This window comes from Harmonia axyridis, chromosome 2, assembly GCF_914767665.1.
Source record: "Harmonia axyridis chromosome 2, icHarAxyr1.1, whole genome shotgun sequence".
Lineage (NCBI taxonomy): Eukaryota > Metazoa > Arthropoda > Insecta > Coleoptera > Coccinellidae > Harmonia > Harmonia axyridis.
In genome coordinates this window covers 41,551,790-41,574,847 of record NC_059502.1, presented here as the reverse complement: position 1 = coordinate 41,574,847, position 23,058 = coordinate 41,551,790, and positions in this window count along the sequence as shown.

The window sequence follows — 23,058 nt, the reverse complement described above, 5'->3', positions numbered from 1 at the left end:
AAATTGTAAAAAATCAAAAGATCTTTCTTGGTAATAAAATACCTCTTTTTCTATTGATCTGTTCACGTAGATCACGAAAGTTTTTATTTGAGGGGTCTGCGACGAATAGTTTAGGAGATATAACGATTTTTGTAGAGAGATTGAATTTTCTCGAATTTTCCTTACCCCGGACCTTAAAAAATTGTGAAAAATTAAAAGTTCCTTCTTGGTGATAATATACCTCTTTTTCTATTGATCTGTTCACGTAGTTCACGAAGATCACGAAAGTTTTTATTTGAGGGGTCTGCGACGAATAGTTTAGGAGATATAACGATTTTTGTAGAGAGATTGAATTTTCTCGAATTTTCCTTACCCCGGACCTTAAAAAATTGTGAAAAATTAAAAGTTCCTTCTTGGTGATAATATACCTCTTTTTCTATTGATCTGTTCACGTAGATCACGAAAGTTTTTATATGAGGTGTCTGCGACGAATAGTTTAGGAGATATAACGATTTTTATAGAGAGATTGAATTTTTACGGTTTTCTCCAAAAATTTCGACTTCAAATTTCTCCTAAACTATGGGGACTACGGAAAATCGGTAAGCAGAGTTGGTATTGGCAGTTCATGGTTATTCGAATCCCACTCTCGCCTGACAATATTTGAGTCGAAAAATTTTCTCGAATTTTCTCGAATTTTCCTTACCCCGGACCTTAAAAAATTGTAAAAAATTAAAAGTTCCTTCTTGGTGATAATATACCTCTTTTTCTATTGATCTGTTCACGTAGATCACGAAAGTTTTTATATGAGGGGTCTGCGACGAATAGTTTAGGAGATATAACGATTTTTATAGAGAGATTGAATTTTTACGGTTTTTCCCAAAAATTTCGACTTCAAATTTCTCCTAAACTATGGGGACTACGGAAAATAGGTAAGCAGAGTTGGTATTGGCAGTTCTTGATTATTCGAATTCCACTCACGAATGTCAATATTTGAGTCGAAGAATTTTCTCGAATTTTCTCGAATTTTCTCGAATTTTCCTTACCCCGGACCTTAAAAAATTGTAAAAAATTAAAAGTTCCTTCTTGGTAATAATATACCTCTTTTTCTATTGATCTGGTCACGTAGATCACGAAAGTTTTTATTTGAGGGGTTTGCGACGAATAGTTTAGGAGATATAACGATTTTTGTAGAGAGATTGAATTTTTACGGTTTTTTCCAAAAATTTCGAATTCAAATTTCTCCTAAACTATGGGGACTACGGAAAATCGGTAAGCAGAGTTGGTATTGGCAGTTCATGGTTATTCGAATCCCACTCTCGCCTGACAATATTTGAGTCGAAAAATTTTCTCGAATTTTCTCGAATTTTCCTTACCCCAGACCTTAAAAAATTGTAAAAAATTAAAAGTTCCTTCTTGGTAATAATATACCTCTTTTTCTATTGATCTGGTCATGTAGATCACGAAAGTTTTTATTTGAGGAGTCTGCGACGAATAGTTTAGGAGATATAACGATTTTTATAGAGAGATTGAATTTTCTCGAATTTTCCTTACCCCGGACCTTAAAAAATTGTAAAAAATTAAAAGTTCCTTCTTGGTGATAATATACCTCTTTTTCTATTGATCTGTTCACGTAGATCACGAAAGTTTTTATATGAGGGGTCTGCGACGAATAGTTTAGGAGATATAACGATTTTTGTAGAGAGATTGAATTTTCTCGAATTTTCCTTACCCCGGACCTTAAAAAATTGTAAAAAATTAAAAGTTCCTTCTTGGTGATAATATACCTCTTTTTCTATTGATCTGTTCACGTAGATCACGAAAGTTTTTATATGAGGGGTCTGCGACGAATAGTTTAGGAGATATAACGATTTTTATAGAGAGATTGAATTTTTACGGTTTTTTCCAAAAATTTCGACTTCAAATTTCTCCTAAACTATGGGGACTACGGAAAATAGGTAAGCAGAGTTGGTATTGGCAGTTCATGATTATTCGAATTCCACTCACGAATGACAATATTTGAGTCGAAGAATTTTCTCGAATTTTCCTTACCCCGGACCTTAAAAAATTGTAAAAAATTAAAAAATCCTTCTTGGTAATAATATACCTCTTTTTCTATTGATCTGGTCACGTAGATCACGAAAGTTTTTATTTGAGGTGTTTGCGACGAATAGTTTAGGAGATATAACGATTTTTGTAGAGAGATTGAATTTTTACGGTTTTTTCCAAAAATTTCGAATTCAAATTTCTCCTAAACTATGGGGACTACGGAAAATCGGTAAGCAGAGTTGGTATTGGCAGTTCATGATTATTCGAATTCCACTCACGAATGACAATATTTGAGTCGAAGAATTTTCTCGAATTTTCCTTACCCCGGACCTTAAAAAATTGTAAAAAATTAAAAAATCCTTCTTGGTAATAATATACCTCTTTTTCTATTGATCTGGTCATGTAGATCACGAAAGTTTTTATTTGAGGAGTCTGCGACGAATAGTTTAGGAGATATAACGATTTTTATAGAGAGATTGAATTTTCTCGAATTTTCCTTACCCCGGACCTTGAAAAATTGTGAAAAATTAAAAGATCTTTTTTGGTAATAAAATACCTCTTTTTCTATTGATCTGTTCACGTGAACAGATCACGAAAGTTTTTATTTGAGGGGTCTGCGACGAATAGTTTAGGAGATATAACGATTTTTGTAGAGAGATTGAATTTTCTCGAATTTTCCTTACCCCGGACCTTAAAAAATTGTAAAAAATTAAAAGTTCCTTCTTGGTGATAATATACCTCTTTTTCTATTGATCTGTTCACGTAGATCACGAAAGTTTTTATATGAGGGGTCTGCGACGAATAGTTTAGGAGATATAACGATTTTTATAGAGAGATTGAATTTTTACGGTTTTTTCCAAAAATTTCGACTTCAAATTTCTCCTAAACTATGGGGACTACGGAAAATAGGTAAGCAGAGTTGGTATTGGCAGTTCATGATTATTCGAATTCCACTCACGAATGACAATATTTGAGTCGAAGAATTTTCTCGAATTTTCCTTACCCCGGACCTTAAAAAATTGTAAAAAATTAAAAAATCCTTCTTGGTAATAATATACCTCTTTTTCTATTGATCTGGTCACGTAGATCACGAAAGTTTTTATTTGAGGTGTTTGCGACGAATAGTTTAGGAGATATAACGATTTTTGTAGAGAGATTGAATTTTTACGGTTTTTTCCAAAAATTTCGAATTCAAATTTCTCCTAAACTATGGGGACTACGGAAAATCGGTAAGCAGAGTTGGTATTGGCAGTTCATGGTTATTCGAATCCCACTCTCGCCTGACAATATTTGAGTCGAAAAATTTTCTCGAATTTTCCTTACCCCGGACCTTAAAAAATTGTAAAAAATTAAAAGTTCCTTCTTGGTAATAATATACCTCTTTTTCTATTGATCTGGTCATGTAGATCACGAAAGTTTTTATTTGAGGAGTCTGCGACGAATAGTTTAGGAGATATAACGAATAAGAACAGTCCCTTATACCAAAGTGGTTTCCTTAGACACGCGTGTCAAGCTTTCGTCCCTGTGCAATACGATGAAAAGTGTTAGAATGAGAAACATAGAAGGAAATAACAAACAAATGAAATCAACAACAGAAGTCAGTCGTGCATTTGTGGTTACAGCAGCAATTGACCTTACCACGTGGGAGATTATAGCTACCTGCGAGACATCCGAGTCCAAGAAAATCAACAATGTGGAATGGCCTACTCGGATAATTGTTGATTAAACAAAAAAAAGGAAATAAGAACATTCCTTCATACCAAAGTGGTTTCCTTAGACACGTGTGTCAAGCTTTCATCCCTCAGCAATACGACAAAAAGTGTTAGAGTAAGAAACATTGAAGGAAATAACAAACGAATGAAATCAACAACAGAAGTCAAACGTCCAGTTTTGGTTACAGCAGCAATTGACCTTACCACGTGGGAGGAAATCAAAAATGTGGAATGGCTTAATAAGAAATATTGGAGGAAATAACAAACAAATGAAATCAACAACAGAAGTCAGCCGTCCAGTTTTGGTTACAGCAGCAATTGACCTTACCAATTGAGAGATTGTAGCTACATGCGTGACATCCGAGTCCAAGAAAATCAACAATGTGGAATGGCTCACTTGGATAATTGTTGATTAAACAAAAAAAAGGGAATAAGAACAGTCCCTCATACCAAAGTGGTTTTCTCAGACATGTGTGTCAAGCTTTCGTCCCTGTGCAATACGATGAAAAGTGTTAGAATGAGAAACATAGAAGGAAATAACAAACAAATGAAATCAACAACAGAAGTCAGTCGTGCATTCGTGGTTACAGCAGCAATTGACCTTACCACGTGGGAGATTACAGCTACCTGCGTGACATCCGAGCCCAAGAAAATCAACAATGTGGAACGGCTTACTTGGATAATTGTTCATTAAACAAAAAGAAGGGAATAAGAACAGTTCCTTATACCAAAGTGGTTTCCTTAGACACGTGTGTCAAGCTTTCGTCCCTGTGCAATACGATGAAAAGTGTTAGAATGAGAAACATTAAAGGAAATAACAAACAAATGAAATCAACAACAGAAGTCAGTCGTGCATTTGTGGTTACAGCAGCAATTGACCTTACCACGTGGGAGATTATAGCTACCGGCGTGACATCCGAGTCCAAGAAAATCAACAATGTGGAATTGCTTACTTGGATAATTGTTCATTAAACAAAAAGAAGGGAATAAGAACAGTCCCTTATACCAAAGTGGTTTCCTTAGACACGCGTGTCAAGCTTTCGTCCCTGTGCAATACGATGAAAAGTGTTAGAATGAGAAACATTGAAGAAAATAACAAACGAATGAAATCAACGACAGAAGTCAGTCGTGCATTTGTGGTTACAGCAGCAATTGACCTCACCACGTGGGAGAATATAGCTACCTGCGTGACATCCGAGTCCAAGAAAATAACGTATAGCGCTAAATATAAAAAGAGAGGGGTCTCAAGCAAACTCTATACTTGAAGAGTTTTCGAGGAAAAACTTCAACTAAGGAAAACTGCAATTTCTCATTGAATGGAGTAGTCTATGACTTCCAGAAAACATGAAAAGAAACTAAAAAGTCGAAATTTCTTGAATTGTAATAAATTTTTCGTTTTGAAAGTTGAAAATTCATAAACCAATAAAAAAAAAACAACTACATAAAATATAACTGATATTTGAAAATATTCGAATAAATGAAAATATCCCTAAGCTAGTATTGAAAAAATTACCTCCATATTCAAGCAATTAACTATTTAAACATGAAACTTTCCACTAGAAATATCACTTCAACAACTGTTTATAAAGTAACTCTTTGAAGAATGTTCGCTAAACTGAGGTTACTTACAATTTGTCAACCCGGCATGGTTGACGAACATAGAATATTTTTCTTCTTCTTAACTATGTACAGATCGAGCCATATACCTTATATTAGGGGCAAGTTGCACCCTTTGCCTAAACATTGATTAAAATTTAAACATTGATTAATTTCTGATTTCTTTCGAGAAATCATAGAGTAATCAACGTTTAAATTTTTAATTAATGTTTAGGCAAATGGTGCAACTGGCCCTTTGTCTATTGGGTAAAATATAGAAGTGCGCATGCGCCGCATATTTTTTTGTTCATTCAGTCAATTTTACGTAGATATAAAAAGAGAGGGATCTCAAGCAAATTCTATACTTAAGGAGATTTCGAGGAAAAACTTCAACTAAGGAAAACTGCAATTTCTCATTGAATGGAGTAGTCTATGACTTCCAGAAAACATGAAAACAAACTAAAAAGTCGAAATTTCATGAATTGTAATAAATTTTTTGTTATGATGGTTGAAAATCCATAAACCAATAAAAAAAAACTAACTACATGAAATATAACTGATATTTGAAAATATTCGAATAAATTAAAACAACCCTAAGCTAGTATTAAAAAAATTACCTCCATATTCAAACAATTTTCTATTCAAACATGAAACTTTCCACTAGAAATATCACTTCAACAACTGTTTATAAAGTTACTCTTGAAAGAATGTTCGCTAAACTGAGGTTACTTACAATTTGTCAACCCGGCATGGTTGACGAACATAGAATATTTTTCTTCTTCTTAACTATGTACAGGTCGAGCCATATACCTAATATTAGGGGCCAGTTGCACCATTTGCCTAAACATTGATTAAAATTTTAACATTGATTAATTTCTGATTTCTCTTGAGAAATCATAGAGTAATCAACGTTTAAATTTTTAATTAATGTTTAGGCAAATGGTGCAACTGGCCCTTAGTCTATTGGGTAGAATATAGAAGTGCGCGTGCGCCTCATATTGAATTTCAATAATAATATATATAATAATAGTAATAATTTTCAAACAGATAGTTTCCAAACTGTGCTCGAAATAAAAAATTCCAATCCCACAAAATTATCTGTATTTCGTTTCTTCATTTCCAGCTTAATTTTATTGTAATCTATGGTCCACAGTTCGCATTGAAAAAGTGTCCAGCGGACAGGATAAATAGATGGCGCTAGTGTAGCTAGGGGTATATTTGTATTTTGTGGTTTCTGTAATCTGCATTCCGTGGTTTCATTTTAAGCGTGGTTATATTCATAGATAAATACAAATGTACCCCTTATATATGGTTATAATTGATTCTGATAGATGTGGCAAGCTGAAAAATAAATATTAAATTCTGTTGATAATTATAACATAGGTAATGAGAAAACCATTGTCTGTTGATATTTCGACATTTCGATCTTTAGTGGAATATAACAATTATGTTAAATTATTATATTTACTTTAATATTAATTTTGTGTCTCCCGACCAAAGTACAAATTTCCGAAATTATTTTTTGTTCCCGATAATAGGGACATTCGATCTGCCAACCCAAGAAAGCGAACATACTTTTGTTGGATAGCACATATGCCTACTCATGCGTTTCGTCCCTGGCACACACACCGGACTCATGAGTGTGACTTTGGTATAATTGTGTGTGCCGTGTCACAGACGCTTGGGGAATTTATTATTATCGGGAGCCGCCGGGACTCGAACCCGGCACCTTGTCGCATCTCGGTGAGTGAGTCTACCTCTTAACGTCTAGGCTACCGAATGCTGTGTTTATTGTTGCTATGTGGAGCTTTATGAGAAGCCGCCACACTTTCATCCTTTTTGAAGTTTTCTATGAAATTCACCTTAGAACATAGAATATACTCTAAGAAATTAGCCTTCTAGCTATTCAGTGAATAGTTTTCTATTCAGTGAGTAGTTGATATTTATGAATATTCGTTACTATTCACTGATGATGATTAGATAGTTGAGTAATTAATTATTTGTGAAGTTACGAATGAAAGTTTGAATGATCACTTTTCAGGAATAATTGAAAAAAGATATTGAAATTGGAGATCACATATGTTGAAATTGATAGATACAATTGAATTGTTATTATTCATTTCATAGTAGAAACTGGTATTCGTCCGAAGAAACATGAATAGAATTGGGATTTTATAAATAAAAAAATATAAAAATTGAATATAAGATTCTAACATATGAATTTAGCAATAAAGAGTTCTAATAATGACAATATGAGATTCTACATTCGAAATTTAATGCCGTCTTTTTAATCGATTGCAGAGTTCATTCATTTGAAACCTCGCTTTCATATTTCATATGCATTGTCATTTCTAGACATTACTCTATTTCATTGGTCAATTATTCATTGTTTGATTCTGAATTGCGAAACGACGAATTTTTCTATTCTTTTAAATCTGAGGTCTAAAAATGTAAAAGAATTGAATAGACTTGACCAATCCTTATTCAGAAGCAAATTTTAGAGGTTTTAGGCATGTAGATTAGTAAATGGTGGAACATCCAAAATGTTACCAAATCGAGGCCTATGCCATTGAATAGTTGGTATCCCAGACAATCGAAACTATAAGCGTACACCAGATGTAAATTATAAGCACAGACCTTTAACTGTAGTAAGAGAGAAATTCAATATATTCTGAGTTCTCATGTCTAATATCCAGGATGATAAAATTCAAAGAAATCCAATTTGACCTTGGACAGAAATTTTTTTTGAGTAATTATTCAACTAAGTTTTGATTTTCAAGTGAATTAGAGGACCAATAGAAGAAAGAAATTTTATAGTAATCAGAGACGAGAATTCTCCAAAAAAATTGTTCTGACCCAGGAAAAAAAATAATAGGTTATAAAACGGAAATTAATGAGTGTTTTGTTTTGGGTCATTATAGATATAGGTTAATTCAGAGTTCATGACTGGTATATTTGTGATTTTTGTGAAACAAAAAAAAATTACATGATTCGAGTGCATGAGGTAAACAAATGAAATCAACAACAGAAGTCAGTCGTGCATTTGTGGTTACAGCAGCAATTGACCTTACCACGTGGGAGATTATAGCTACCTGCGAGACATCCGAGTCCAAGAAAATCGACAATGTGGAATGGCCTACTTGGATAATTGTTGATTAAACAAAAAAAAGGAAATAAGAACAGTCCTTTATACCAAAGTGGTTTCCTTAGACACGTGTGTCAAGCTTTCATCCCTCAGCAATACGACAAAAAGTGTTAGAGTAAGAAACATTGAAGGAAATAACAAACGAATGAAATCAACAACAGAAGTCAACCGTCCAGTTTTGGTTACAGCAGCAATTGACCTTACCACGTGGGAGGAAATCAAAAATGTGGAATGGCTTAATAAGAAACATTGAAGGAAATAACAAACAAATGAAATCAACAACAGAAGTCAGCCGTCCAGTTTTGGTTACAGCAGCAATTGACCTTACCAATTGAGAGATTGTAGCTACATGCGTGACATCCGAGACCAAGAAAAACAACAATGTGAAATGGCTTACTTGGATAATTGTTCATTAAACGAAAAGAAGAGAATAAGAACAGTCCCTTATATCAATGTGGTTTCCTTAGACACGTGTGTCAAGCTTTTGTCTCTGTGCAATACGATAAAAAGTGTTAGAATGAGGAAGATTGAAGGAAATAACAAACAAATGAAATCAACAATAGAAGTCAGTCGTGCATTTGTGGTTACAGCAGCAATTGACCTTACCAATTGAGAGATTATAGCTACCTGCGTGACATCCGAGACCAAGAAAAACAACAATGTGAAATGGCTTACTTGGATAATTGTTCATTAAACAAAAAGAAGAGAATAAGAAAAGTCCCTTATATGAATGTGGTTTCCTTAGACACGTGTGTCAAGCTTTCGTCTCTGTGTAATACGATGAAAAGTGTTAGAATGAGGAAGATTGAAGGAAATAACAAACGAATGAAATCAACAACAGAAGTCAGTCGTGCATTTGTGGTTACAGCAGCAATTGACCTCACCAAATGAGAGATTATAGCTACCTGCGTGACATCCGAGACCATAAAAAACAACAATGTGAAATGGCTTACTTGGATAATTGTTCATCAAACAAAAAGAAGAGAATAAGAACAGTCCATTATATCAATGTGGTTTCCTTAGACACGTGTGTCAAGCTTTCGTCCCTGTGCAATACGATGAAAAGTGTTAGAATGAGAAACATTGAATTCAATAACAAACAAATGAAATCAACAACAGAAGTCAGCCGTCCATTTATTGTTAAAGCAGCAATTGATCTTACCACGTGGGAGATTATAGCTACCTGCGTGACATCCGAGTCCAAGAAAATCAACAATGTGAAATGGCTTATCTGGATAATTGTTCATCTAACAGAAAAAAGGGAATAAGAACAGTCCCTCATACCGGTGTGGATTCCTTAGACACGTGTGTCAAGCTTTCGTCCGTGTGCAATACGATGAACAGTGTTAGAATGAGAAACATTGAAGGAAATATCAAACAAATGAAATCAACAACAGAAGTCAGTCGTGCATTTATGGTTACAGCAGCAATTGACCTTACCACGTGGGAGATTATAGCAACCTGCGTGACATCCGAGTCCAAGAAAATCAACAATGTGGAATGGCTTACTTGGATAATTGTTGATTAAACAAAAAAAAGGGAATAAGAACAGTCCCTCATACCAAAGTGGTTTTCTCAGACACGTGTGTCAAGCTTTCGTCCCTGTGCAATACGATGAAAAGTGTTAGAATGAGAAACATAGAAGGAAATAACAAACAAATGAAATCAACAACAGAAGTCAGTCGTGCATTTGTGGTTACAGCAGCAATTGACCTTACCACGTGGGAGATTATAGCTAGCTGCGTGACATCCTAGTCCAAGAAAATAAACAATGTGGAATGGCTTACTTGGATAATTGTTCATCAAAAAGAAAAAAGGGAAGAAGAGCAGTCCCTCATACCAAAGTGGTTTCCTTAGACACGTGTGTCAAGCTTTCGTCACTGTGCCATACGATGAAAAGTGTTAGAATGAGAAACATTGAAGAAAATAACAAACGAATTAAATCAACAACAGAAGTCAGTCGTGCATTTGTGGTTACAGCAGCAATTGACCTTACCACGTGGGAGATTATAGCTACCTGCGTGACATCCGAGTCCAAGAAAATCAACAATGTGGAATGGCTTACTTGGATAATTGATCATTATACAGAAAGAATGAAGTAAGAACAGTCCCTTATACCAATGTGGTTTCCATAGACACGTGTGTCAAGCTTTCGTCCCTGTGCAATACGATGAAAAGTGTTAGAATGAGAAACATTGAAGAAAATAACAAACGAATGAAATCAACAACAGAAGTCGGTCGTGCATTTGTGGTTACAGCAGCAATTGACCTTACCACGTGGGAGATTATAGCTACCTGCGTGACATCTGAGTCCAAGAAAATCAACAATGTGGAACGGCTTACTTGGATAATTGTTCATTAAACAAAAAGAAGGGAATAAGAACAGTCCCTTATACCAAATTGGTTTCCTTAGACACGTGTCTCAAGCTTTCGTCCCTGTGCAATACGATGAAAAGTGTTAGAATGAGAAACATTGAAGGAAATAACGAACAAATGAAATCAACAACAGAAGTCAGTCGTGCATTTGTGGTTACAGCAGCAATTGACCTTACCACGTTACAGATTATAGCTACCTGCGTGTCATCCGAGTCCAAGAAAATCAACAATGTGGAATGGCTTACTTGGATAATTGATCATCATACAGAAAGAAGGGAATAAGAACAGTCCCTTATACCAATGTGGTTTCCATAGACACGTGTGTCAAGCTTTCGTCCCTGTGCAATACGATGAGAAGTGTTAGAATGAGAAACATTGAAGGAAATAACAAACAAATGAAATCAACAACAGAAGTCAGCCGTCCAATTGTGGTTACATCAGCAATTGACCTTACCACGTGGGAGATTATAGCTACCCGCGTGTCATCCGAGTCCAAGAAAATCAACAATGTGGAACGGCTTACTTGGATAATTGTTCATTAAACAAAAAGAAGGGAATAAGAACAGTCCCTTATACCAAAGTGGTTTCCTTAGACACGTGTCTCAAGCTTTCGTCCCTGTGCAATACGATGAAAAGTGTTAGAATGAGAAACATTGAAGGAAATAACAAACAAATGAAATCAACAACAGAAGTCAGTCGTGCATTTGTGGTTACAGCAGCAATTGACCTTACCACGTTACAGATTATAGCTACCTGCGTGTCATTCGAGTTCAAGAAAATCAACAATGTGGAATGGCTTACTTGGATAATTGATCATCATACAGAAAGAAGGGAATAAGAACAGTCCCTTATACCAATGTGGTTTCCATAGACACGTGTGTCAAGCTTTCGTCCCTGTGCAATACGATGAGAAGTGTTAGAATGAGAAACATTGAAGGAAATAACAAACAAATGAAATCAACAACAGAAGTCAGTCGTGCATTTGTGGTTACAGCAGCAATTGACCTTACCACGTGGGAGATTATAGCTACCTGCGTGACATCCGAGTCCAAGAAAATCAACAATGTGGAATGGCTTACTTGGATAATTGTTCATTAAACAAAACGAAGGGAATAAGAACAGTCCCTTATACCAAAGTGGTTTCCTTAGACACGCGTGTCAAGCTTTCGTCCCTGTGCAATACGATGAAAAGTGTTAGAATGAGAAACATAGAAGGAAATAACAAACAAATGAAATCAACAACAGAAGTCAGTCGTGAATTTGTGGTTACAGCAGCAATTGACCTTACCACGTGGGAGATTATAGCTACCTGCGTGACATTCGAGTCCAAGAAAATCAACAACGTGGAATGGCTTACTTGGATAATTGTTGATTGAACAAAAAGAAGGGAATAAGAACAGTCCCTTATACCAAAGTGGTTTCCTTAGACACGTGTGTAAAGCTTTCGTCCCTGTGCAATACGATGAGAAGTGTTAGAATGAGAAACATTGAAGGAAATAACAAACAAATGAAATCAACATTAGAAGTCAGTCGTGCATTTGTGGTTACAGCAGCAATTGACCTCACCACGTGGGAGATTATAGCTACCTGCGTGACATCCGAGTCCAAGAAAATCAACAATGTGGAATGGCCCACTTGGATAATTGTTGATCAAACAAAAAAAAGGGAATGAGAACAGTCCCTTATACCAAAGTGGTTTCCTTAGACACGCGTGTCAAGCTTTCGTCCCTGTGCAATACGATGAAAAATTGACCAATCCTTATTCAGAAGCAAATTCTAGAGGTTTTAGGCATGTACATTAGTAAATGGTGGAACATCCAAAATGTTACCAAATCGAGGCCTATGCCATTGAATAGTTGGTATCCCAGACAATCGAAACTACTAGCGTACACCAGATGTAAATTATAAGCACAGACCTTCAACTGTAGTAAGAGAGAAATTCAATATATTCTGAGTTCTCATGTCTAATATCCAGGATAATAAAATTTAAAGAAATCCAATCTGACCTTGGACAGAACTTTTTTTTGAGTAATTATTCAACTGAGTTTAGATTTTCAAGTGAATTAGAGGACCAATAGAAAAAAGAAATTTCATAGTAATCAGAGTAATCCAAAAAAATTGTTCTGACCCAGGAAAAGGAATAATAAGTTATAAAACGGAAATTAATGAGTGTTTTGTTTTGGGTCATTATAGATATAGGTTAATTCAGAGTTCATGACTGGTATATTTGTGATTTTTGTGAAACAAAAAAAAATTACATGATTCGAGTGCATGAGGTACGATCTTCCAAAATATCCTCATTTATCTAGGTTACAGAAGTAGGAGAACGTAGCGCCGCTGAACACAGGGGAAAATTATGAAGTTTGGTCAAGTTTTTTTTTATTATATTGAGCGAAATTCACCTGATTTCAAGAGCAAAGAAAAAAGAATAAAGAGTCCAAAGTCCTGAAATAGCTAATACTGTTTATGGTCGATTGGAATTTTCACGAAGACGATCTTTTTTTTCTTCTGAGATAGTAGTTCTTGCAAAAATTTAATTGACGTTTTAGGAAAAGAAATTTCTTCAAAAAAAACAAACAAAATTTTACATTCATACAAAGTTCGTTTATTAAAATATAATATTCATTTTTTATATACATATACATATATATAACATTGTAAAGTCAATTTATCATATTCTCCCGAAATACAAGACATGGCATTTCTCATGAAACAACAGAAAAATATTACAATGTTCAGCATCCTTAAATCTAATCTGTACAAATTAACAACTATATCAATGAATCTTTACACTTCACACCGTATCACTCCTTCGATAAAATAATAAATAAGGAACTCTATCTCCTTGACGTTTAAGAACATCTTCTTCCGTAACTCTGTTTATTTTAGAGTCATCAAACCTCAACCATGTATTATACCCCGAATGGAAAGTTTCTGCTATATAATGCCCAAAGCTGGCCTCCTTTCCTACATGGTATACTACAGATATTAATTTATATTGTCTCTCCGCTGAAGTATTCGTCCTTCCAGATAATATTTTAGAATCAATCTGCAGATTGATGGGAAATTCTATAGTCTTCATTATTTTAGTGCAGCCATTCATTCTGTATTCGAAGCATTTCAAATGTAATACTAAAACTACAGGCAACTTCTCTATCATCACTTGCTGTCATGCTTCAACCGTTTCTTACATTTCGATGATGTCAGACCCTTTAGTTTGTTCTTGGTTGTAAGGCCTTTTAATGCTTCAGCTATGTTATTTGCTTTCTTAATATTTAATGGCAATGTTAGGAATGGTTCAATATTTTCTGAAGTTTCGTCTCCGGTTTTATGGATTCTTGAACAGAGAAGTCCTCCGAATATATCACTAATCGGTGTCTTGTCCATTTGTATTTCTCTTGTTACATTCCCTTCGTTCCTAGGACCAATAACTTTCCAATCATCCACATCTATTTTCACTTCTTTTTTAGCTGCTTGAATATTTTCGTCATGGCTAATCAATTTCATTATTCCCATCATTTCATCATTGAGTCCATTCAACAGAAGGCCCAAGAATTCTTCGGCGTCTTCTTGTCGGCCTTCAACAAGGAAAGAATCGCTACGTGTTCCGTTTAGCATCGTATAAAACGATGAGGCCTCAAACGAATTGCCATTGTCTATATTGACGAAAGTTTGCTTCTTGTTTTTCTTTTTTGAACGTGACTTGCGTCTTACATTGGGCAGATTATCGAAGTTATTCATAAATTTACACCTGGAATAGTTGAATAATGAAAATACATATATAAAATTGTTATTCAATCAAAGTTGCAAATTATATTAATTCATACTTACATATTTTCACTCATTGTTATTGATTTCAGTGCATTATTGTGAGTGAAGTTCTCTGATAGCCGTTTGAGGAGATTACAAAGTGGTGGGCAAGCAAGTAAGGCTTGTAATATTGAGTTTATATAACGAAAGTTACTTTTGTTTCGTAAACCCCTGGGTTCAAAACTGATTTGGGTCCCATCAATTTTATAGTTCTTGAGAAATTCTGAAAATTAAAAAATATTACTAACCATGATAGAAACTTGAATTTCACTGATATTTGTAGGTGAAAACCAAAGCATTCCACTTTTCATCAAGTAAAATGGGTTCAACTAAGTAAAATAATTATCTACTGTAGATGTAAGCAAATTGTTAGTTGAAAGTAAGATAAATATATAAAAAAAGATATGGTAACTCAGTTGAATAATTACTCAAAAAAAAAGTTCTGTCCAAGGTCAGATTGGATTTCTTCAAATTTTATTATCCTGGATATTAGACATGAGAACTCAGAATATATTGAATTTCTCTCTTACTACAGTTGAAGGTCTGTGCTTATAATTTACATCTGGTGTACGCTAGTAGTTTCGATTGTCTGGGATACCAACTATTCAATGGCATAGGCCTCGATTTGGTAACATTTTGGATGTTCCACCATTTACTAATGTACATGCCTAAAACCTCTAGAATTTGCTTCTGAATAAGGATTGGTTAAGTCTATTCAATTCTTTTACATTTTTAGACCTCAGATTTGAAAGAATAGGAAAATTCGTCGTTTCGCAATTCAGAATCAAACAATAATTGACCAATGAAATAGAGTAATGTCTAGAAATGACAATGCATATGAAATATGAAAGCAAGGTTTCAAATGAATAAACTCTGCAATCGATTAAAAAGACGGCATTAAATTGCGAATGTAGAATCTTATATTGTTATTATTAGAACTCTTCATTGCTAAATTCATATGTTAGAATCTTATATTCAATTTTTATATTTTTTTATTTATAAATTCCCAATTCTATTCATGTTTCTTTGGACGAATACCAGTTTCTACTATGAAATGAATAATTACAATTCAATTGTATCTATCAATTTCAACATATGTGATCTCCAATTTCAATATCTTTCTTCAATTATTCCTGAAAAGTGATCATTCAAACTTTCATTCTTAACTTCACAAATGATTAATTACTCAACTATCTAATCATCATCAGTGAATAGTAACGAATATTCATAAATATCAACTACTCACTGAATAGAAAACTATTCACTGAATAGCTAGAAGGCTAATTTCTTAGAGTAAATTCTATGTTCTAAGGTAAATTTCATAAAAAACTTCAAAAAGGATGAAAGTGTGGCGGCTTCTCATAAAGCTCCACATAGCAACAATAAACACAGCATTCGGTAGCCTAGACGTTAAGAGGTAGACTCACTCACCGAGATGCGACAAGGTGCCGGGTTCGAGTCCCGGCGGCTCCCGATAATAATAAATTCCCCAAGCGTCTGTGACACGGCACACACAATTATACCAAAGTCACCCTGATGAGTCCGGTGTGTGTGCCAGGGACGAAACGCATAAGTAGGCATATGTGCTATCCAACAAAAGTATGTTCGCTTTCTTCGGTTGGCAGATCGAATGTCCCTATTATCGGGAACAAAAAATAATTTCGGAAATTTGTACTTTGGTCGGGAGACACAAAAATAATATTAAAGTAAATATAATAATTTAACATAATTGTTATATTCCGCTAAAGATCGAAATGTCGAAATATCAACAGAAAATGGTTTTCTCATTACCTATGTTATAATTATCAACAGAATTTAATATTTATTTTTCAGCTTGCCACATCTATCAGAATCAATTATAACCATATATAAGGGGTACATTTGTATTTATCTATGAATATAACCACGCTTAACATGAAACCACGGAATGCAGATTACAGAAACCACAAAATACAAATATACCCCTAGCTACACTAGCGCCATCTATTTATCCTTTCCGCTGGACATTTTTTCAATGCGAACTGTGGACCATAGATTACAATAAAATTAAGCTGGAAATGAAGAAACGAAATACAGATAATTTTGTGGGATTGGAAATTTTTATTTCGAGCACAGTTTAGAAACTATCTGTTTGAAAAATTATTATTATGATTATATATATTATTATTGAAATTTAATATGAGGCGCACGCGCACTTCTATATTCTACCTAATAGACTAAGGGCCAGTTGCACCATTTGCCTAAACATTAATTAAAAATTTAAACGTTGATTACTCTATGATTTCTCAAGAGAAATCAGAAATTAATCAATGTTTAAATTTTAATCAATGTTTAGGCAAATGGTGCAACTTGCCCCTAATATTAGGTATATGGCTCGACCTGTACATAGTTAAGAAGAAGAAAAATATTCTATGCTCGTCAACCATGCCAGGTTGACAAATTGTAAGTAACCTCAGTTTAGCGAATATTCTTCCAAGAGTTACTTTATAAACAGTTGTTGAAGTGATATTTCTAGTGGAAAGTTTCATGTTTAAATAGAAAATTGTTTGAATATGGAGGTAATTTTTTTAATACTAGCTTAGGGTTGTTTTAATTTATTCGAATATTTTCAAATATCAGTTATATTTCATGTAGTTGGTTTTTTTTTTATTGGTTTATGGATTTTCAACCATCATAACAAAAAATTTATTACAATTCATGAAATTTCGACTTTTTAGTTTGTTTTCATGTTTTCTGGAAGTCATAGACTACTCCATTCAATGAGAAATTGCAGTTTTCCTTAGTTGAAGTTTTTCCTCGAAATCTCCTTAAGTATAGAATTTGCTTGAGACCCCTCTCTTTTTATATCTACGTAAAATTGACTGAATGAACAAAAAAATATGCGGCGCACGCGCACTTCTATATTTTACCCAATAGACAAAGGGCCAGTTGCACCATTTGCCTAAACATTAATTAAAAATTTAAACGTTGATTACTCTATGATTTCTCGAAAGAAATCAGAAATTAATCAATGTTGAAATTTTAATCAATGTTTAGGCAAATGGTGCAACTTGCCCCTAATATTAGGTATATGGCTCGACCTGTACATAGTTAAGAAGAAGAAAAATATTCTATGTTCGTCAACCATGCCGGGTTGACAAATTGTAAGTAACCTCAGTTTAGCGAACATTCTTCAAAGAGTTACTTTATAAACAGTTGTTGAAGTGATATTTCTAGTGGAAAGTTTCATGTTTAAATAGTTAATTGTTTGAATATGGAGGTAATTTTTTTAATACTAGCTTAGGGATATTTTCATTTATTCGAATATTTTCAAAAATCAGTTATATTTTATGTAGTTAGTTTTTTTTTATTGGTTTATGAATTTCCAACTTTCTTAACGAAAAATTTATTACAATTCAAGAAATTTCGATTTTTTAGTTTCTTTTCATGTTTTCTGGAAGTCATAGACTACTCCATTCAATGAGAAATTGCAGTTTTCCTTAGTTGAAGATTTTCCTCGAAAACTCTTCAAGTATAGAGTTTGCTTGAGACCCCTCTCTTTTTATATCTACGTAAAATTGACTGAATGAATAAAAAAATATAGATTTTTCCGAAAAACTTTTCATTAGATATCTATAGGAATCTCTTCAACTTATGAACTGTTCAGCTTATACTCAAGTATTTCCATATTGCTGAAATTATCATCAACCAAGCTATCTGATAATGCAATAATATACTGGGTGTGCCGTTTGAAATAAGTAGGTAGTAATCTGAAATTGTTAAAATTTTCAGCAGAAAATTATTATTAGTTTTCCATAAACAATAAGCCATCGCGGTGAATCACCCTGTACATCATTATCATTCAGCCTTCTGCTTCCACTGAGGGATATAAATTTCGCCTTACTGGTTTATGACTGTTTTGCAATTATCTCTGGCCAAGCGTTTTTATAGACTATTTCAAGGGACTTTGGATATACTATATACAGAAATATTATAATTTCCAAAATGATTTCAACTATTATATTGTTATTTTTTTTTCAGAATCTACATTTCTTGGAGTTAACTGCGTTAGAAGAAGAAGAGGTCCGTATTATAAATAATATATTATTTACCAATTCTAGTGAATACAAATTACCCTGTAGAGTTAAACAAAAATTTTCTGCAAGTAAGTATAGAGATCTTAAAAGAATTATTCATGGTCAATATGAATATGTAATATAATAATGAATCAACTAATATCAACTTTTTCAGAAAATGAGTGTAGAAAATCTGTAATCAATTACAATGGATTATCAATTACAAAACCTTTTATCCAGAATGAGATGACAGGAAAACATTCGAAACCTTCAACTCCCCCTAGTTGAGCTGTAAAAACAGTTGAAATTATTGCAAGAGATAATACAGAGATAATCAAAAATGATACAATTTCCAATAGGACAATTGAAAAAATTGAAAGTAGCATCTCGGATAAAAATGAATCTAAAATTGAGGAGCCCACAGTAAATGTATGGAAAAAATCATGGGCTAGTCTATTTGATAAAGATGTTAAAACAATTTCGAATGAGAAAATATATAATAAAATTAATGAATACCATACAAAAGTAGTCAAAAAAATAGATTCAGCCACCCATATGTTAGGAGGTGAGTTCAAAACCATATCTTTTTTTATATATTTATCTTACTTTCAACTAACAATTTGCTTACATCTACAGTAGATAATTATTTTACTTAGTTGAACCCATTTTACTTGATGAAAAGTGGAATGCTTTGGTTTTCACCCACAAATATCAGTGAAAATTCAAGTTTCTATCATGGTTAGTAATATTTTTTAATTTTCAGAATTTCTCAAGAACTATAAAATTGATGGGACCCAAACCAGTTTTAAAAACAGGGGTTTACGAAACAAAAGTAACTTTCGTTATATAAACTCAATATTACAAGCCTTACTTGCTTGCCCACCACTTTGTAATCTCCTCAAACGGCTATCAGAGAACTTCACTCACAATAATGCACTGAAATCAATAACAATGAGTGAAAATATGTAAGTATAAATTAATATAATTTGCAACTTTGATTGAATAACAATTTTATATATGTATTTTCATTATTCAACTATTCCAGGTGTAAATTTATGAATAACTTCGATAATCTGCCCAATGTAAGACGCAAGTCACGTTCAAAAAAGAAAAACAAGAAGCAAACTTTCGTCAATATAGACAATGGCAATTCGTTTGAGGCCTCATCGTTTTATACGATGCTAAACGGAACACGTAGCGATTCTTTCCTTGTTGAAGGCCGACAAGAAGACGCCGAAGAAATCTTGGGCCTTCTGTTGAATGGACTCAATGATGAAATGATGGGAATAATGAAATTGATTAGCCATGACGAAAATATTCAAGCAGCTAAAAAAGAAGTGAAAATAGATGTGGATGATTGGAAAGTTATTGGTCCTAGGAACGAAGGGAATGTAACAAGAGAAATACAAATGGACAAGACACCGATTAGTGATATATTCGGAGGACTTCTCTGTTCAAGAATCCATAAAACCGGAGACGAAACTTCAGAAAATATTGAACCATTCCTAACATTGCCATTAAATATTAAGAAAGCAAATAACATAGCTGAAGCTTTAGAAGGCCTTACAACCAAGAACAAACTAAAGGGTCTGACATCATCGAAAACGAAAGAAACGGTTGAAGCATGGCAGCAAGTGATGATAGAGAAGTTGCCTGTAGTTTTAGTATTACATTTGAAATGCTTCGAATACAGAATGAAGGGCTGCACTAAAATAATGAAGACTATAGAATTTCCCATCAATCTGCAGATTGATTCTAAAATATTATCTGGAAGGACGAATACTTCAGCGGAGAGACAATATAAATTAATATCTGTAGTATACCATGTAGGAAAGGAGGCCAGCTATGGGCATTATATAGCAGATACTTTCCATTCGGGGTATAATACATAGTTGAGGTTAGATGACTCTAAAATAAACAGAGTTACGGAAGAAGATGTTCTTAAACGTCAAGGAGATAGAGTTCCTTATTTATTATTTTATCGAAGGAGTGATACGGTGTGAAGTGTAAAGATTCATTGATATAGTTGTTAATTTGTACAGATTAGATTCAAGGATGCTGAACATTGTAATATTTTTCTGTTGTTTCATGAGAAATGCCATGCATTGTATTTCGGGAGAATATGATAAATTGACTTTACAATGTTATATATATGTATATGTATATAAAAAATGAATATTATATTTTAATAAACGAACTTTGTATAAATGTAAAATTTTGTTTGTTTTTTTCGAAGAAATTTCTTTTCCTAAAACCTAAATTAAATTTTTGCAAGAACTACTATCTCAGAAGGAAAAAAGATCGTCTTCGTGAAAATTCCAATCAACCATAAACAGTATTAGCTATTTCAGGACTTTGGACTCTTTATTCCTTTTTCTTTGCTCTTGAAATCAGGTGAATTTCGCTCAATGTAATAAAAAAAAACTTGACCAAACTTTATAATTTTTCCCAGTGTTCAGCGGCGCTACGTTCTCCTACTTCTGTAACCTAGATAAATGAGGATATTTTGGAAGATCGTACTTCTTGCACTCGAATCATGTAATTTTTTTTTGTTTCACAAATATACCAGTCATGAACTCTGAATTAACCTATATCTATAATGACCCAAAACAAAACACTCATTAATTTCCGTTTTATAACCTATTATTCCTTTTCCTTGGTCAGAACAATTTTTTTGGAGAATTCTCGTCTGTGATTACTATAAAATTTTTTTCTTCTATTGGTCCTCTAATTCACTTGAAAATCAAAACTTAGTTGAATAATTACTCAAAAAAAAGTTCTGTCTAAGGTCAGATTGGATTTCTTTAAATTTTATTATCCTGGATATTAGACATGAGAACTCAGAATATATTGAATTTCTCTCTTACTACAGTTAAAGGTCTGTGCTTATAATTTACATCTGGTGTACGCTAGTAGTTTCGATTGTCTGGGATACCAACTATTCAATGGCATAGGCCTCGATTTGGTAACATTTTGGATGTTCCACCATTTACTAATGTAAATGCCTAAAACCTCTAGAATTTGCATCTGAATAAGGATTGGTCAAGTCTATTCAATTCTTTTACATTTTTAGACCTCAGATTTAAAAGAATAGAAAAATTCGTCGTTTCGCAATTCAGAATCAAACAATAATTGACCAATGAAATAGAGTAATGTCTAGAAATGACAATGCATATGAAATATGAAAGCAAGGTTTCAAATGAATAAACTCTGCAATCGATTAAAAAGACGGCATTGAATTTCGAATGTAGAATCTTTTATTGTTATTATAGAACTCTTTATTGCTAAATTCATATGTTAGAATCTTATATTCAATTTTTATATTTTTTTATTTATAAAATCCCAATTCTATTCATGTTTGTTTGGACGAATACCAGTTTCTACTATGAAATGAATAATTACAATTCAATTGTATCTATGAAGGACTGTTCTTATTCCCTTCTTTTTGTTTAAACAACAATTATCCAAGTTAGCCATTCCACATTGTTGATTTTCTTGGACTAGGATGTCACGCAGCTAGCTATAATCTCCCATGTGGTAAGGTCAATTGCTGCTGTAACCACAATTGGACGGCTGACTTCTGTTGTTGATTTCATTTGTTTGTTATTTCCTTCAATGTTTCTCATTCTAACACTTCTCATCATATTGCACAAGGACGCAAGCTTGACACACGTGTCTATGGAAACCACATTGGTATAAGGGACTGTTCTTATTCCCTTCTTTCTGTATAATGATCAATTATCCAAGTAAGCCATTCCACATTGTTGATTTTCTTGAACTCGGATGACACGCAGGTAGTTATAATCTCCCATGTGGTAAGGTCAATTGCTGCTGTAACCACAATTGGACGGCTGACTTCTGTTGTTGATTTCATTTGTTTGTTATTTCCTTCAATGTTTCTCATTCTAACACTTCTCATCATATTGCACAAGGACGCAAGCTTGACACACGTGTCTATGGAAACCACATTGGTATAAGGGACTGTTCTTATTCCCTTCTTTCTGTATAATGATCAATTATCCAAGTAAGCCATTCCACATTGTTGATTTTCTTGAACTCGGATGACACGCAGGTAGCTATAATCTCCCATGTGGTAAGGTCAATTGCTGCTGTAACCACAATTGGACGGCTGACTTCTGTTGTTGATTTCATTTGTTTGTTATTTCCTTCAATGTTTCTCATTCTAACACTTCTCATCATATTGCACAAGGACGCAAGCTTGACACACGTGTCTAAGAAAATCACTTTGGTATGAGGGACTGTTCTTATTCCCTTTTTTTTGTTTGATCAACAATTATCCAAGTGGGCCATTCCACATTGTTGATTTTCTTGGACTCGG